Source organism: Copidosoma floridanum, unplaced genomic scaffold (assembly GCF_036245765.1).
Source record: "Copidosoma floridanum isolate Cflo_tuat_1 unplaced genomic scaffold, Cflo_Japanese_pri ptg000024l, whole genome shotgun sequence".
NCBI lineage: Eukaryota > Metazoa > Arthropoda > Insecta > Hymenoptera > Encyrtidae > Copidosoma > Copidosoma floridanum.
This window is the reverse complement of record NW_028321901.1, coordinates 481802-500606: the sequence shown is the minus strand read 5'-3', so window position 1 is coordinate 500606 and position 18805 is coordinate 481802. Positions and strand designations below refer to the sequence as shown.

The 18805-nt window shown below is 30.6% G+C and overlaps 1 protein-coding gene and 1 pseudogene across 2 annotated transcripts in view; one reads left to right on the top strand and one right to left on the bottom strand.

The window, feature by feature from the left end:
* The window catches only part of LOC106645029 (mitochondrial import inner membrane translocase subunit TIM50-C), a 489498-nt gene that overhangs the window by 188600 nt on the left and 282093 nt on the right, over positions 1-18805 (bottom strand). The window lies entirely within an intron of this gene.
* On the top strand, positions 6-657 carry LOC149373981 (uncharacterized; annotated as a pseudogene).

Below are 18805 nucleotides of genomic sequence, written 5' to 3'. Positions count from 1 at the left end.
AAGTCATGCTGGAGTTGTCAAAATATTACGAATTAGCTGCTCGCCGAAATCCAGATTCTGTTGAAGATATGAGAAATGCTATTTGAGCAGCTTTTTACCACAAGATTTCTACGGATGATAAGCCTCAACATATGAATTGTCCCGCTGGGTCAGACTCATGGTGCAAATACCGAGTTGCTAAAGATACTGGCCAGATTAAAAATTTTGTGCCCCCTCCAGCACTAGACGAAGAAATTCAACCTTTATAAAAAAAAGATTTATGAAGATCTTACCACAGACGATCTGCTAGAAAAGTGCATCAGAGCACACACACAAAACACCAACAAAAGCTTCAACGCTTGTGTTTGGAATATAGCTCCAAAACACATGTTTTCTGGAAAGAAAATTGTTGAAATTGCTACTTATTGTGCTGTGTGCGTCTTCAATAAAGGATTTTTACCTTTATTAAAAATCATGGAAACCATGGGTATTTCAATTGGCAGCATAGCAGTGGATTTTGCGCAAAGACAGGACGAAAATAGAATTAAGCAAAGAAATCGTCGCAGCATTGAAGCTTCAAAAGAACGGCGACTCGAGCTTAGAAAGGCTAAGGTGCAGGAAAATGAGTTTTTTGAGGACCAGGAAGGAATTATGTATGGAGCTGGTATCGCGGATTAAGTGTAAGAGGTTCATTTCTTCTTTTTTTATGTAGTATTTCAAAAAATTATTTTAAACGCGTTTTTCTCGAGCTAACATTTTTTGACCTGGCTGACATGATTTAACAAAAACTATTCAAACGCTTGGGCTGAAATTTTTAGAAGTTATTCGCCACACATATAGTTATAGCCCGTACTAGAATTATGAATATACAACTATATTTGAGCACTTTTTTGAACAACATAACCTCAGACAATAAGCCGAAAATTAGAAAAGCCCGCCATTTTTTTTTTTTTTTTATTAAACTTCTTGATTTTAGTACGGGCTATATATAGCCACTTTCTTATACTTTAATATGCTTTTTGAATTTTTCATTTCAGAGCTTCCTATGTCAAGATATGATGTCAGTCAAAAAAAAGGAAGCTTCGTTGTGGCAGCCATATCTGGGCCATATTGGATGAAAAATAAAAATAAAATTCTTTTGCCGACTCCAATATGTATTTTTTTAATATGAAAAAATTTTAGTATGATAATAAAGATTACTGCAAGAAAAAAAATCTTGAAAATTTATGCAAAAAGATTAGAGATGCCCCCTTAGGAAATTTTTTTGAAAAAAAATTCATGTGGTTTAAAATTATGAATCATTAGTACATTGAATATTGAGAAAAGAGCATCTATGGAGGATACAGAGTGCTTGTATGAAAAGTGCCGCCATCTATACATGTGCGCCTCTTAATACAATGGTTAAGATGTATCAACAGTCACTCCTGGACCTCTGGGTCATATTAAATTTCTAGTTAACCTAGAAGCATTTAAGTCATATACCTACTATTGTTTTTATCGCAGATGGTCAAACCATTACATCGATGTATCTAAAATATATATTTACTTTGCAAATCCATGATACCATTATTGTTCAGCAATTTACCACTACTTATTTCCGAAAAATAAACGTTAATATATATTTGTACACTAAGCTGTAGTGGCGTAGCAGTAGTAACTTATTTTTTCAAGTAAAACTTCTACAAGCACGCCTTATATAAGTAGTTAACCCGTGAAACAAGCAAGCGTACAAGCAAGCTACTACTTGTGTGTATATACGTTTATAAATTATCTCCGTACCAGCCAGTGCCAACTACAGTGCAGAGGGTCCGTTGGATTATCTCTCTCTTCCCCCCCTCTCTCTCTCTCTCTTGCATGGGCACAATGAAGCGCTACAGTTACTTTATATATATCCCTATATTATATAGCTATTTGTGTGGGGCATTCCACATATCCCCCCTACAGACCCTCCACAGCCCCCCAAGACCCCCCACAGCCTCCCACAAATAAGCTGAAATTCGACCGTTTTCATCGCTAATTTGACATTTTCTAACTTCTTCCTTAGACCCCCCACAGCCCCCCCACACAATTGTGACTGACTCTCCTCAGACCCCCCACAGACCCCCCACAGGCCCACCACACCATTCTTAATACATCATGTCATGTATACTTGTTAAGCGATGAAATATTAATAAGTGAGTTTCAATTTATTACCATAAATATTGCCGATTTATCTATATAAATCATCAACTAAAGTCAATAAATTATGTAAAAATCTCTTTTTAAACAACATTTTCTATTTCTGTATTTTTTTGCCATTCTACTTGAATAAATAAATTATTTTTATCTTTGCATCTTGATAAAGCTACATATAATTGACCATGAGAAAATAAGGGTTTTTTTATACAATCCTACATTATCGAAACTTTGACCTTGGAATTGTTTTATTGTCATAGCAAATGCCACAACGATTGGAAATTGTTCACGATACAAAACAAACGGTAATGTTGAGGAGTTTCCTGTGTGTTAAGTTATTCTTGAAATGAAGACTCTATTTCCAATTTTTTCTCCAGTTATTATTTCTCCTTATATATTTTACTGTAAAAATTTAGTGATTCGTAAACAAGTTCTATTACAGAGTTCATCTGATATACCTAAATTTCTCAGTAACATCACTATTGTACTAATTTTTAGATTAAGTTTATGAGGTGGTAATCCTTCACGAATATTGTTTAACATTTTCACCGGAAAAATTTAATAAATATTATCGTCTGGTTTATCAACCCCTTTATAAGTTGCGTTATCTATGCTATGGTAAGTTTTAACTTCTCCAGTTAATTTTTCAAGAATATTACCATTTAAATAAGAGGTGTTCTCGTTATGAGATGTAAGTATAACACTATTCATCGGACAATTGTAGATATTAGAAAATATTTAAGAACCTTCATCATTTGAGATCCATTTTTTAAAAATGTTAAAAGTTTTTATTTTCCCTTCCCCAATTTTTAATAATAAGTTTGAAAATCCTGTATCATTAAAACAAATATTGATTTCTCATTTTAAAATTTAAAATAAGTTCCATAAAAATGAAGATTTAATAGTTCGTTCCAGTATAATTTTTCTAGTACCATTTTTTATTACTGGGAGAGTCCAACGAAAATCTTCTCCTAAACTAATTAATTTACTTCCAAAGTATTTTTCAGTAGAACATTAATCTCTTAACATTCTGTCTACTATTTCTTATGCTCTTTTTGGAATCATTAAAGCCTCATCCCAAATAATTAAACCAACTTCTCTTAATTTTTTTTTATCTGACTCGAATTCTTTAAATGCACTCTCTATATTAGTAAGATTTAAAGGAAGTCTAAAAGTTCTATGACTGGTCATATCCTTTGGAAGCCAAATTGATGCTATGCCAGTCCATGCCATTGACATGATTTTTTTATTTTAATAAATAAAAAAATTAATTAACGCTTTATATAAATAAGTTTTTCCTGACGATCCAGGACCATCTATAAAGGAAATATAATTTTTTTGTTCGCAAATAATATGAAATATGTTTTTCTGGTCATTGTTCAAACTTTTGTACATAGAGTCAAACATTTCTTTACTGAAACGTATTTCATAATCTATAAATTATTTTTTACTCTCTATTTTTTTTTTTGAGTAGGTTAATTAAAGCATCCACATGATTCATCTTCAGAGTCTAAAATTTGATTAGTATAAAAAAGAGCTGAATTGTCTTTATTTTGAGGCAAACCCTTTGTAAAAAATTCTTTGTATTTGTTCCATATTTCATCACTTTAAACGTTTTCAAAAATTAAAAACCAAGCAAAAAATAGTCTTAATTGATATCGAAACATAACAGCAATTGCTTTTTTTAAAATATCATCGATTTTTTCATCATTGTCTATTAAACCTATTGCAATTGCAGCATCTTTAGAAGTTTCATAAGTTATTCCTTTGTATGTTCTAATGTCTTCGAACGATGTCAAACCAGTTACTTTATTTAATGCAAGTTTAAAAAAAAATCTTTCATGATCTTTTGGAGACACAATGTTAATCGACCAATTGCAATATTTTTTATTATATTTTTCCTTTAAGACTAATTTTTAGTTTAAGATTACTATTTAAATTTCTATATGTTTGAGTATCGTTGTTCGAGAAATTAACTATAACGTGAACATGTAATAAATCTTAGAAGCTTTTAATTTAAATACTTGTACCATAAGTCCCATTTTTTGACATTATGTTAATATATTTATCACTACTTTTAACATTTTGATAGTAATCGTTTTCTACTATAAATTCATAATAATTTTGCCGTTTATTCACAACATGATTGATTACTAAAGAACGAGCTCTTATGTGGAAATCTTCGTCACTATACAGAAAATAAGATAAAGTTCTGAATAAACAATTTCCGTCCCCTTTTTACGCTAACTTTTATATTGTTTATTTCTTAAAACTTTAAAAAGATTCAGTTTGATTTTAAATTGAATTTTAATAGTACAAAGCACAAAAATTGTATCAATTTACAGTGTGGAACACTGTGAAGAAATTATTCCCATATTTGTCATTGAATCTAAAAATGAAAACTTCTTTCCAACCACTTATATCAATTGATAAAATATAGAATGCATAATAGTAACAAAAATAATGTAAAGTGTATGTTATAGAAAAATTAAATAATTTATATGTGATTAAAGTGATCAAGACTTTTCGTTGTTTAGAATTTAATCATTAAAGAAATAATGTATACGTTTTTTCTCTAAACATAACGGAGAGTTCTAACAAAAACTCTCAACGTACCACAATAGTACCTTCTGGGTGGTGTGGAAAATTACTGATCAATATATAACTATTGCCTAACGATTTCGATTAGAAACTCTTCTTCCTCACAAAATTCTGGGCACCAACCTCTTCCTACACTGAAAAAAAAATCAAGCAGCTGTAGCATGAGAATCTATACTGCGTTAGTATGACTATCGATTCATGCGTGCAATGCTTGGATTTCAAGTATAGATCGTATGAGATGCGCTCAAAGTAATATAGTATGGTCTGCTAGCGTATACACTATGACACACATCGGGCCAGCGCGTGAAGCCCACGCGCAAAGTGTTTCGCGTGTACGTACGCTGAATTCGAGTGGGAGCTATAGGCATACCCTATACATAACATGCGCGGTCTGCAATACGCATTCATTACAGCTGATATACTGATGTGATATGTGTGATGCTCGTGTGATTTTAAGTGTATAATGATGAATAACCAAGGTAATAGTTATTTCTTTAATGAGTACTAAATTAATGTGGCGGTTGTTCATCATTAATTACTAATATTTTGTTCAAGTGTACTACATGTGAATTGTGCTCAACTTTATTTGTCAACACCCTGCGCTGAGTGCATTATATATATATATATATATATATATATATATATATATATATATATATATATATATATATATATATATATATATATATATATATATATAGAGAGAGAGAGAAAGCGGAGACAATCACCGAAACAACATCAGTATATATTACAATTTTGAAGGTTATACGGCAAAAGGTAAATTAATAAACAATAAGTTCTTGGTTATGCAGCATGAACTATGATTCCACTCAGTTCATTTTTGTATAAGTAGAGGTAACCAGTGTTGTGTTTGTGTTACCTATTGAACTACACTAATAGTAGTAAAAGTTAGGAATGAAGTAGCATGAAATCAGTGGATTAACTGTCTCACTGATTTACTGCATGTTTATTTCCATTATTTATTTGTAACTACTAATTTATACTAAAGCATTAATGGTTCAAATGAAGCATGTACAACATTTATAAATAGACAGATTAAACATGTACAGGATATTCATAATTTTAAAAACCCTTTTTTATGTACTATGTTCATTCGGCGAAAACAGGCCTCATCGATTATTTTTACCCATATGTGGTATCTCAACTTTTATAAGATTTAGAGTGCTCAAAATCAATACTTAGTTTTGCCTAATAAAGTTGGAAAATTGTACAGAGTTTCAGCTCTTTAGCTATAACAGAACTGAGTAAGCTTGAGTAGTATTCATTGTTGATACTCGAAAAGTGCGAACAGCCCTAATTTTTGAGTTTAGTTTATATTCCAACTTTTTAGTTCTGTTACAGCTAAAGAGTTTAAACTTTGTACAATTTCCTAACTTTATTAAACAAAATTAAATATCAATTTTCAATATTTCTACTCTTACAAAAGCTGAGATACAACATATGGGTAAAAATCACCGATGAGGCCTTTTTGTCAAATGAAGAGTTTGCGTCTCAAATGTTGCTGATCTGTTCACTCAGAATGTAGATTATTAAGTTTTGATGTTTAAGAATAATTTCAAGCAAAATATCAGGATTTTTATGAGTATATTTTTTTCTGTGATTCAAATGTCTCATGTAGCTCTATTGTTAGTATGTGTAGGTCTTAATATGACAGTCTCAGTTTTTAAATTTTATTGATGTTTGGGTATCTTGATAACATTATTGTGATGTATATTAAATCTTGTATTCACCCAGAAATTATTTTTAACATTATTTTACATTGATGAAGCATTATTACCAACCATTTCATACCTTCTTTTTTTTTAACATAGCATATTGTCATCGTCTATACTAAAACAATGAATCACACACATTTTTGAATGAGCCAAAATGCTTCGTCCGCAACATCGGAACAGTATGAAAATAACGAAGTTTTGAAATTTGTTTCGACAGTTGATGGTTAGACATTTCTTACACATTTTTCCAAATACCTACTAATTGAACAAAACGTATATATAAGTTATTGCTCTCAAGTTTCTATTCATAATGAGAGATACACAATTCTAGTCCATACTCTTAATGTGATTGAACCATACTCTCTCTCGCGAATACTGGCTCCACTTAGATATTCCCATTTGGTTCTTTAGTAATTAAAATTTTATAATATTACAGTAAAGGGGCAAATCTGAGTTGTGCTACTATTCATGTGATTAACCAGAAATTTTTTCTATCTTTTACGAATAAATTACCTTTTATTACGATAAAGATTTTTGCTACTTGAATTTGATTGTATCTAAGGTGGAAATAAAAATCTAAATTATTTTTATCGTAGGTACATCAAGAGCTATACAATATTATAATAGTCCGGTTACTGATGCGGCGGTTGAAATAATCAATGTTCCTTCTTTAACGGAGCACTCTAAAATCAGTAAATTACCATCAGCAGTCTCAGAAGCTATTATAATTGATCCTCAAGGTTTTTTAATTGGAAATAGTTGTACTGAAGAAGTTAGGGACGGAGAAAAAGGTTTATTTATAAGCATCTTTATAATATCTATGGGAAACTAAAATGTTGCTAACGGTCAAACTAAAATACGTTTGTTTAGATACTAAAAACTATGGCGAAAATTACGTCTATCAGATTTTAAGAGAGTGCTGTGTTGGAGATTTTTTACTGAAAAATTATAACTATGAAAAGATACATGAAAATCGGGAGTCACTGAAGCTTTCCAAAAAAAGCGAATATTGCACACCGAGTAGAATCGCTTATCACATCATTCAACATGAGCACAACAGGACTAATTCATTCGAGTATTAATATTTTTTTTTCGTAAAATTTTTTTCATTTTATCGACTTGTATACTCATAACATACTTATACATTCTCTCCACACTGTTTGTTTTGGTAGATTACGATACAAGTGCGCAAAGTAGGTCGTTCCCACACGAGCGAAGCAAGTGTGGGATTACCTACGTGCGCACTTGTATCGTATACTATTTTTCCTATTAGTGCGCAAAGTTCGACATGTTTGGATAGTGTTGGGTAAGTGTGAGATCGTTCAAACACACCACCTGAACGTATATGTTTATGTGAGTAACAGCAACGCACTGTCTTCTGCTACTCGTACATTCCCGCACGCTAAGTTACTTTCAGGCACGCTCAGTTTAGCATACGGAAAAGTGATACCTTGCGCACGTAAATAGGAAAACTAAGTTAAACGTTATGTGCGAACATTTTTTCTTCATACAATTTTTTTACTTTAGAAATCCAAACTTTATATCGATTTATATGATACTTGAATAATTACTATTAAATTAATTATAACTGTTTTTTTTTTTTTTTTTTTTTGCAGCATTACTTCTGATCGTTTAGATTACTTAGCACAAAGTGCACACGAATTATTCCCAAGGTTTCTAAGAGAAAGTTTTTATTCAAAAGCATCTTCAAATAAAAACGCTCACGGAGCCTTACAAAATCATTACAATACTCTTCGGGAACGAGGATTTTTGACCGGATATCTCAAAGCAACTCCTCCACGAAAAAGAAAGTTAGATGAAGGTAATATTATATAATATACTATGATTGAAGCATTATAATTATACGTCTGTGCGCATAATTATTGGGTTTTTTTTTTTTTTTTTTAAAGACACGACTGGTGCGTTACCTGATTTTGAAAATATCCCCACTGTCATTGACAACGAATACCGACTGAAATGGACTAGTAATGGAAGAACGGAGCGATTAAATTTTTTTCGCAAAAATGAAATTCAGGAAATCTTTAAAACGTTCCCCTGTTTGCGTCATCCTTTTGCGTATACCCTTGTAATAATTTATAAATATTTTTAAATCACAACATGATGTAATCACATGTTTAATTATACTTTTTGTGACATTACGGTTTCAGTTCTCTGCTGATTTTAAGTGCGATTACAGTATTTTAGAAGAAACAGTAATTGAAAATTGGAAAAAATATTCCAAATTGATTGTTAGCCTAGCTCGAAAACGAACCAGAGATCCATTTCTCACTTAGTTACTTCCAGCATCTTTGGTGTTGGAGAATGAAGGTTCGCACGTGTTTGAATATTTAATTTTTTGCATATATGTTAAAGAGTCAACCATTGTTTTTTTGTTTACAGACCACGCAATTATCTTCTGTTTAGTGGCACTTCCTTATCTTTTTAAAATGATAACTAAACAAACAGCAAGATCGCAAGCAAAAAAAAGTTGGACCCCCAGTGAAGCGGACATAGCCAAGTCTTTTGTGTATCATATACAGGTAATTTCAATATTGATTATTTTTACATAATCATGCCTTACGTCGGGTGGAAACAATTGTTACTCTTGCGTTTCGAAATTAATTGTTTCGTTATTACTTTCTTATAAACCTATTTTCAAGAAACCTAATCAATTTTCACTTTTTTTTCTTGTTGATCTTACTAGTATGAAAAGTGCTTATTAGTAATATTAAAATGTTACACTACTTGGAAGATATGCAAGTACATTATACGACGTATAAAAATTTTTTTTTTTTAGGAGCGTAAAAATGTCCAAGAAGTTCTAAAGCAATTGAGTCTTGATATTCAATCTATTCATGCAGAATTTCAACGGCCATTTTCCTATCCTTACGTAGTTTTGCAGGGCGATAGCCTGACAACAATAAAATGCGCTTATGTTGTATTGAATGACTTTACGTATCAAATCGCATCTGTGACCGATGCTGTAAACGCATGTTTTATGATAGGTACCGTTTTGAGAAATGCTGCCCCAATAATTAATAACCATATTTGGAATCTCATTGAAAAACTTATTTTCAATTTCAATGTACCTGACAAAAACTCTGCCGTCACAACTTTGCGTCAAGAATTAATAGACTTGGAATCTGGAGAGCAAGAAAAAAAAAGAAAATAAAACAACAAACAATTTTTTCTTCAAATTTAATAATGGGTGTTTTTACGGTTATTCTTTAGATATAAATTATAAATTTTCTATTTATTCGTGTTGTTAAAGTATTGTGACTGACACAATATTTGTTAAACCATTTATTAATCGTTGATTACTAATCTGTGATTAATATTGTCATGAAAATCATTCCAATGGTTAAAGCTACAGTTGTCTAGAATTTAAAACGGAAATAAGTGTTTTGACTATTAAAAAATTAAGATAAGAATTATTTAAGTGAGATCTCATAGATTAGATATAATAAGTTGGTTGTTTTGAACGTTGAGCATACTAATAAGCTTATTAATAAAACATTTTTTTTGTCAGCATTTCTGGTTATATATAATATTTAATTAAATCCCTTATGCCCCTTTTATTTTATTGTATTGAATTGTATAACGAATTTATTACATAAGAGAATACAATTTTTATTCATCGTGAGTATGATTTTTTACAGATTTTGATAAATAAAACTCAGAAAAATGGACTTTTCGCAAATACTTGGAGGTCAGATAACCATTGAGTCCATGCAAAAGGCAACGATGGAGTTTACCCTATTTTTATACAGCAATCCACTCATTTCTCGAAAGGCCGTAGATGAAATATTAAACCACATCAATACTTTCATAACAGCAGCTTTTATACCATTTATTCTACAACAAATGCAAAACGAGTTACTTCTATCAACGACGGACACGACAAATTCGGTTATTGCAAAAGTTAGATTTATTTTAGAAAAAAATAAAAATCTGTTTACAGAATATTCAACAGAAAGTCGTAGGTTTAAAAAGTATGAGTTGGAAAGTTTATACGTACCCCCCGAAACAGTAAAAATCGGTAGATCGTATGAAATTGTGCAAGCCGTCTCTGGAGTTAATAGTCTATCTGAAAAGCCTGCCTACATTGTCAGAACATCTTTAAAAAGATGTTTCAAATCATTCTTAGAGAAGCCAGGAGTATTTAATAAAATGCTAAGTTACGTACAGAAGCTGTCAGTAGAAAACACTCTTATTTCAAATATAATTCAAGGAGATTTATGGAAAGAAAAATATGTAGATCAAAGCAAACTCGTTTTTCCAGTATTTCTTTTTTTTGATGAATTTGAAACTCGAAATGTCCTAGGGAGCCATGCTGGATGTCAGAAATTGGGTGGGGTGTATGCTTCTATAGCTACTGTGCCTCCTGAATTAATTGCAAAGTTAGAAAATGTTTTTATTGCTAGTGTTTTTTATTCAAAGCATTTGAAACGATTTGGAAATAAGGCAGTGTTTCCAAATATTATAGAGGAACTTAACGATTTATCAAAGAATGGAATAAATATTTGCGTTGATGACAACGATTACAAAATACATTTTGAATGTGTTTTAATTTTAGGTGATAACTTAGGCCTTAACTGTATTTGTGGGTTTTCTGAAAGTTTCTCTGCCAAAATCTACTGTAGATTTTGTGTTGCTTATAAAGATCAATGTTAAATAATGAGTGCTGAGAATCAACAACTTCTTAGAACAAGAAATATTTATGATACCGCGAAAATAAATGGTAATTTGTCAAGCATTGGGAGGAAAGAGCCATGCGTTTTCGATGAACTCGATAAATTTAATATCACTGAAAATTTAACAGTTGATATTATGCATGATTTATGCGAGGGGGTAGTATGTTATACATTAGCCAAAGTTCTCGAAGGTTTGATGAATACTGGAGTCATCAGTCTAGATGTTATAAATAGTAGGATAAAAAATTTCGAGTATGGTGAAATCGAGTCTAGAAATAAACCTCAGGAATAACGCCTCGTTACTAGCAAGAAAGGTGCTCAGAAATTGAAAATAAAACAATCAGCTTCTGAATCTCTTTGCTTAGCTAGAAATTTGACATTAATAATAGGAGATCTTATCCCTGAAAATAACGAACATTGGAAGCTGTATATCTATTTAAAAAGAATAGTTTCAATTTTAACATCTCCAGTTTTAACAAGAGGTCAAATAAAAAAAGTAGAAATACTTATTACGAAACATAATGATCTTTATTATAAAATGTATGGAAAATTAAAGCCTAAAATGCATTTACTACTACATTATGCGACAATTATGTTAAAATATGGTCCGCCGGTACATTACTCCGCAATGAAATTCGAAAGGAAAAATAAAAAGTTAAAGGAGATTGCTGCAGGAACTTCATCAAACATAAACTTGCCATTAACTATCGCGATTAGACACCAACTGCAATTATGCCACGCATGGGAATTTAAAAATTACAATGACAACGACGTTGAATATGGTACTATTGATCTTGTAAATGCGTACGACTTGTTAACAAGTATATTTCCTGGTGTTAAAAAGGAACTATCGGTTAATACATTAAATTATATGTATATTAGTGGAAAGCCGTTTAGGCGCGGAACTGTTTTTATATTTAGTATTTCGGATATTGGTCCAAATTTTGGAATTATACAAAATATTTTTAAATGCGAAAAAAAAATTTATTTTCATGCTCTCAAACTTGAAACTCTTTATTTTGATACTCACTATCATGCATATTGTGTTAGTTATAGTAATAAAGATTCTATTTTAGTTGATGTAGATACAGCACTTCGAACTTCTCCCTGTTTAAAAGTAAGAAAAGATAATAGAGATCTGATTGCAATGCGATTTGATTTGTAAGACAATTTGTTGTGAATATCGGGATTGTAACCTTGAAAAAATTTGAGATATAAGTGATAGTGCTAATTTTTTAAAAATAAAAAAGTTACAATACAAAACTTATTACTGTTACATAAATAGTTCCCTATTATTTATGACCTTCCAAATCTGAAAAATTATGTAAGTATTTTCATTGAATCCTGCCACAAAAAAATTCTATTTGGTCTATTAGATATATTATTACACAATTTAGTCATTATTTTAACTATTTTGATTATTTTATTAACTTTGTACCCTCCTAATCACTTTCTGCCCACGGGGAAAATACTTTTGGCGGGCCGAAAGTAAGTAGCGAGCACAAAGTGCGCCCACGGACATAAAACTGCACTTTCGGCCCTCGGTTCGATTAACAATTTTCGGGACTCGGGCAGAAACATACAATAACCTGAAGGGCGCGGTAGTTGTACTCTCTGCCTTAGTGTCGAAATGTATTATGTATATCTATTAAAGTATGCGTAATAATCGAAATAAACACCTGTGCCAGCGCGAAAATATTAAACAGTATGACAATGCCAATAGAAATATTCCTCATAGTTTTTGTAAAGTTTTTTAAAATTACTTTAGGTAAATACAAAGATCATTTTTTATTACCACTATGTGTTAAAATGATGGATTTAACTAATTATGTACTATGATGTCAATCACATCGGTTAATATCAGTAGAAGTTGAAACTACGTATTTATATCCAAAGAATTGTCTATTATTGAGTTTTGATTATATTAAATTATTAGGATTTTTCTGCCATATAAATATATAAAAAATTTTTTTTACATAATATTTTATCATAGGACAGCCCTTGAATTTACAGTAATGTGTATTCTAATAGATTAAGTATACCTTAGTAAGCACAGTGAAAAAGACCAACCCCATGATATAGGCACGTAGAATACCTGAGATGCCTGTGCATCTCATGCATGTTTCTCATTCAAAATCAGTATGAGTACACACGAAACACTTTGCGCGTGGGCTCCACGCGCTACGACCGTGTGTGTCACAGTGTATACGCTAGCAGACCATACTACATTCGTTTGAGCGCATCTTATACCGTCTATAACTGTATCGCACAGTGTTGCTATGTGAACCGATGCGTTTAACCCAATGCTTCTCTCACACTGTCGATATATGGATGGTATTCATGCTACAGATGCTTGATTTCTTTTTCCGTGTACTAACAGATAAAATTTAAAGACTCTCCTTGTAAGTTAGAACAGTAGGGGGTTGGCACGCAGAGCGCGCAGGGAGGCGAAGCCCCACTAGTATATATATATATATATATATATATATATATATATATATATATATATATCGGACATTCCAGATCAACCGGGCAACCTTAATGACCTGAAATTATCGAGACCTACAATAATATTTTTAGGTTTAAATTTTTGGTCTATTTACACTCTCCAAGAAACAACCTGGCATTTTTACAAGAACTTAAAATTTTGATTAAAAAAAGTACCACGATATTCTGCGTAGAATTCTAAAAATGAAATGTCTCCTACTAACTTTTTGTCAAATGAAATTGTTGTTTTTAAGAAAAAAATTAATGAATTATTAAAAGAATTTTTGATTTATAAAATCTTTGATATTAGTCTTATGTAGGAAGAAATTGACCATCAGCAAATCAGGCAATTTTTTGAAACACTAAGGTGTTAGAACGTCGCTAGGGACAATTACAACGTCAGATGTAAAAAATTAAAAATGGCGGGCTTATTATCACCACCAAATAGTCAAAAATGTACGAATTTTTATTTTAAAAAAATACTACGACATTCTGGGTAAAAATTAAAAAAAAAGAAATGTCTCTTACAATTTTTTTAATAAATTTGCTATTTTTAAGAAAAAAATTTATGAATGATTAAAAAAATATTTTCTCTATGACATCTTTCATATTGGTCTTATACAGGAAGAAATTGACAATCAGTAAATTAGGCAAGTTTGTATAATACTCAGGTGTTAGAACGTCGCTAGTAACAAATACAACATCAGATGTCTAAAATTAAAAATGTACAAAATAAGTAAAAAAAACTTTTGCTTAAAATTATTACGTTAAATTACCTTAATTTATTAAAACTTAAGGTCTGTATGATTATAAAGAATATATTAAACATGTTTAAACTGTCTTAAGCGTTTATTTTGCTGGTATGAACTTAAATGATTGTACTGAGATGAGTGACATTATAAATTTTTTTTTTGTATTATTTTTGAAATCAAAGTACTGTCCACTACTTTAATAATAATAGCAAAATTCTTTTGCAATAACGAAATACAAATATTATAATATTACTTATTTGGATTGTTAGTTTTACAATTTACTTAGAAGTCGATATGTAAATCCTTACTCATTGATCTGATAACTGTCATAATATTAGTTTTTTACTAAAATATCAAAAGAACTTCAAGTTAATTAAGATTAAATTAGATTTTAGCTACAAAGTTACTAGGGTTTCGTTGCGATAAAAGAGATTAGCTTTTTTATAAAAGAAGTTAAAAATGCTACGGTATTTTTGAAAATTTTTAAATTTGTTTTGAAAAGTTGGACACCATATTGGATCCGCTTATTTCAATTTTTAACACCTGACGTTGTATTTGTCACTAGCAACGTTCTAACACCTGAGTGTTTCACAAACTTGCCCAATTTGCTGATTGTAAATTTATTTCTATGTATGACCAATATAAAAGATTTTATACAGCAAATTTTTTTTGATTCATTCATGAATTTTTTTTTTCAAAAACAACAATTTTATTAAAAAATTCGTAAGTGACATTTTTGTCTTTGAATTTCACGCAGAATATTGTGGTTTCTTTTTATGAAAAATTTGTTTAATTTTGAAAAAATGACGGCCATATTGGATTTACCATTTTGAATTTTTAAAAACGCCAGTTTAGTTTTTGAAGCGTATAAATTGACCAAAAATTTAAGCCCAAAAATAATTTTCTTGGTCTTGATGATTTCTAGTGTATATATATATCGACGCCTCGTACGAAGTCTATCCTTATTCTGATTTTCCAATGTTAATTTAAAAGAGAAAATGTGAATAAGGCTAGACTTCGGACGAGGCGTCGATATAGCCTCTCCCTACACCTACCGCTGCATGGTAAATATTATAACATGGCTGAAACGAAGGCTAAGCTGGGCCTCTATCACAGCTAAAGTACTAGGGGAGGGGAGGGCAGATGTGACATCCTAACTTTAGTTGCACATTGCATTAAGAGACTGCACATATGCAACTAATAAAAAATAGAAAGAAAAGAAGCAACTGTTTAAAATCAGTAGACGTGAAAAAAAAATTTTTTTCATTTATTAACGGCAAAAAATTTATCAAAACAAGTTTAAAAACTACTCCACTTACCCCATCGGAGGGCACAAGGTGGCATAGGGTAGGGCACACGTAGTAAGGTAGTTATAAAGTGCTATTTGTACAGTTTAGTTGTGAGTATTTTCGTGATAAAACTAATGTTATTTTGAACAAAAGAAAACAATTGAAAATTTTTTGATTAGACAACTTTACATTTTTCTGTTAGTGGACAATTACACAGAATAAAGATCACATACTTTTTTTTACGAATAGACAAATATAATGACGTCATGTAATTAATGTTCATATATGAAATGCTATTAAACAACTATAAAACACACACACACATATGTATATATATATATATATATATATATATATATATATATATACACATTAAACACTACAATGGTATGAAAAAGAAAAAAAAGTATATATATATACTTATATATACACATATATATATATATATACATATATATATATATATATGTGTGTGTGTGTGTGTATATATTATCAAACTGGCATGTATTAACATATAATAATTTTTATAGATACACTTCATACAATTACCCAAGTGTAATCAACTACGTAAATCACTGAACATTGCAAGTCAGCACTCAAAGCATCTTGTATTGTTTACATACGGATGAGGTTAGGTATAAAATTAGCAGATAATCCACGCAGCTGACTTACGAGCTTTATGGCTGTTCACCGTGCTACGCCTGCTCTACCCAAAGTGCCACGCCTGCCCCATTATAATACAATTTTATATTGTTTATTACGGTACTTTCATAAACTTTAGTATGAAAAAAATCGTTAGGCGAGAAAGTTAAGAACCTGAGCTATCGAATTGATCTATTTTTGTTTATAAAAAATAACACCTCTGACCTGCTTCAAGCTATTAAGAAATAAAGGAAACCTTTTTTTAGTACACTACATTTAAAAATTATAAAATATATAAAAAACGTTGTTATATGACATAAAAACGTTGTTACATGAAAAAAAAAACTCAGGGGATAATAGTAAGAGCCTTCTTTACTCAATTTCTATAAAAATCTTATTTTTAAAATTTATGAATATTAATATTATTAAGGCGCCACGCTTTGCAGCCCTGCTCAACGTTCCCTCCCCTCTCCTATCAGGTAAATGATGTCTGACACAATACGTCACTTCATCCCTACGAAGTCTTTACAAAGATGTTATGAAAATTGTTTTCCTTTCTTATCTATCTTTTTATATGTTAACATGTACGTGAATAAACTTGCATGAAGTGTTGCGCGTGTATAATATGAGAGCCTTACCTTCAAAAACAAGAAAAATATCTCTAGAGGGAAGTAAAATTGGCTAAAAATAACAATTCTTACGAGTTTTCTAAGGAGAATTACATGATCAAAGTGCAAAAACAGAGATGGAGTAGGACTATACAAAAACATAACCTCAATTTTCTCAATTTTTCAGCTGTATCTTAAAAAAAAAACAAGTAAAACAAAAACAAACATTTTTCTTTCGTATGCTATGTTATAAACATTAATGTATACGTTTAGAAAATTTTCGAAAAATTTTCGTTCCTACGTAACCTCTCGAAATAAGAAAAACAGCCATATCTCAAAAAAAAGCCGGACAAACCAAAAATAACAAATTTGACGGGTTCTCCAAAGATAAACTACATGATCCAGGCGCACAAGTAGAGAGGGGTTGAACCATGCAGAAACATAACATTAGTTTTCTCGTTTTTTCAACGGTATATTGAAAAAATCAAATCAAAAAAGTTTTTTATTTAGTATAGCATATTTGAAAACTCAACACAGACGCTGAAAAAATCTGTCAAAAATATTTATTACAATAAAACCTCTCAAAGATAGACAAACAGTCACATCTTGACAGGAAAGCCAGGTAGGCCAAAAATAAGTCTACATATGAAAAATAAGTATTCAAGTAAAAAAATATGTATTAGAAAGATTGATACAAACAATTCTGATAATTCTTAAAATAATTTAAGTTATATTTCACCGATCTTACCTAAAAATTAATTAATTTTTTGTCCCTTGGGTGCAGTGCTTTGCATCCTAGGACACACTTTCTGCCCACTAATTACTTTTCATTCACGGGCTGAAGAAACATTCTTAAAGACCTATAAAAATTAGAGGTATTCTAATTTTCTAACTTTATTTTACACTACGCTTAAAATTATATGAGTTGGAAGTTTCCTTTATGCCGGGGGTCCCAAAACCCACACCTGGTTCCATCTTTTTTAGTTTACTTTTAACGTGAAAACTAATTTACTAGACTTTTTTATTATTTACAAAAAATATCTTTACTTGAGACAATGACTATTCGATAAAAAATCTAGAAAAACAAAAATAAAGTATGTAGATTACGAGATCCCGACAGATGTGAAACATCAGAGAAAACGTTATGTATGGAACTCGGTGGTGTTCTCTATGCAGTAGTTTATATTTCTTTTACCATTAATAGCCTTTATTTTATTTCGTTATTTTTGAATAATTTTTCCCAGTAACTATGAACCTTCGTCAGTAAATTTTAGCAACTTATCATAAATAAATTTGCATTTCTGCAGTGGCAATAATATAGTTATTCAATTGAAGAAAGGCCAACATTCAATTATTGGGCATTTTGTGTATTTACATTCATATTTGTGCTTGCAATCGTAGATGTGTCACTGTCATTTTAATGAATTGAAATGCCACCTGATTAAATAATGTTACGTTTAAATTGTGTTACCTATTGAAAATGTTGTATGTCAATTGAAGTTTTATTACCGATCCATTTTTGAAAATAACGATTCGAGTGGTAATGCTATTAAGTATTTATTGAAATAAATAGCATTATACTAAAAGAACCGACCACTTATTCTAATTTAATAGTGTAAAAATATTAGATACAGAAAGTACTAGATTAAAACGACTTTTCTCTGAAATGTTACACATCCATGCTAACTTTAACAACATCAACAGAATGCAAGACACGAATACTTTAAAAATTTGTTTTAAAGACCTAATCAATACAATTGCTTAGGATGTTTGGATTGTCACTGTGTGATATATTATACGTTTCTAATTTTCCAAAGGCAAGTTGTGGTATTGTTATAACTT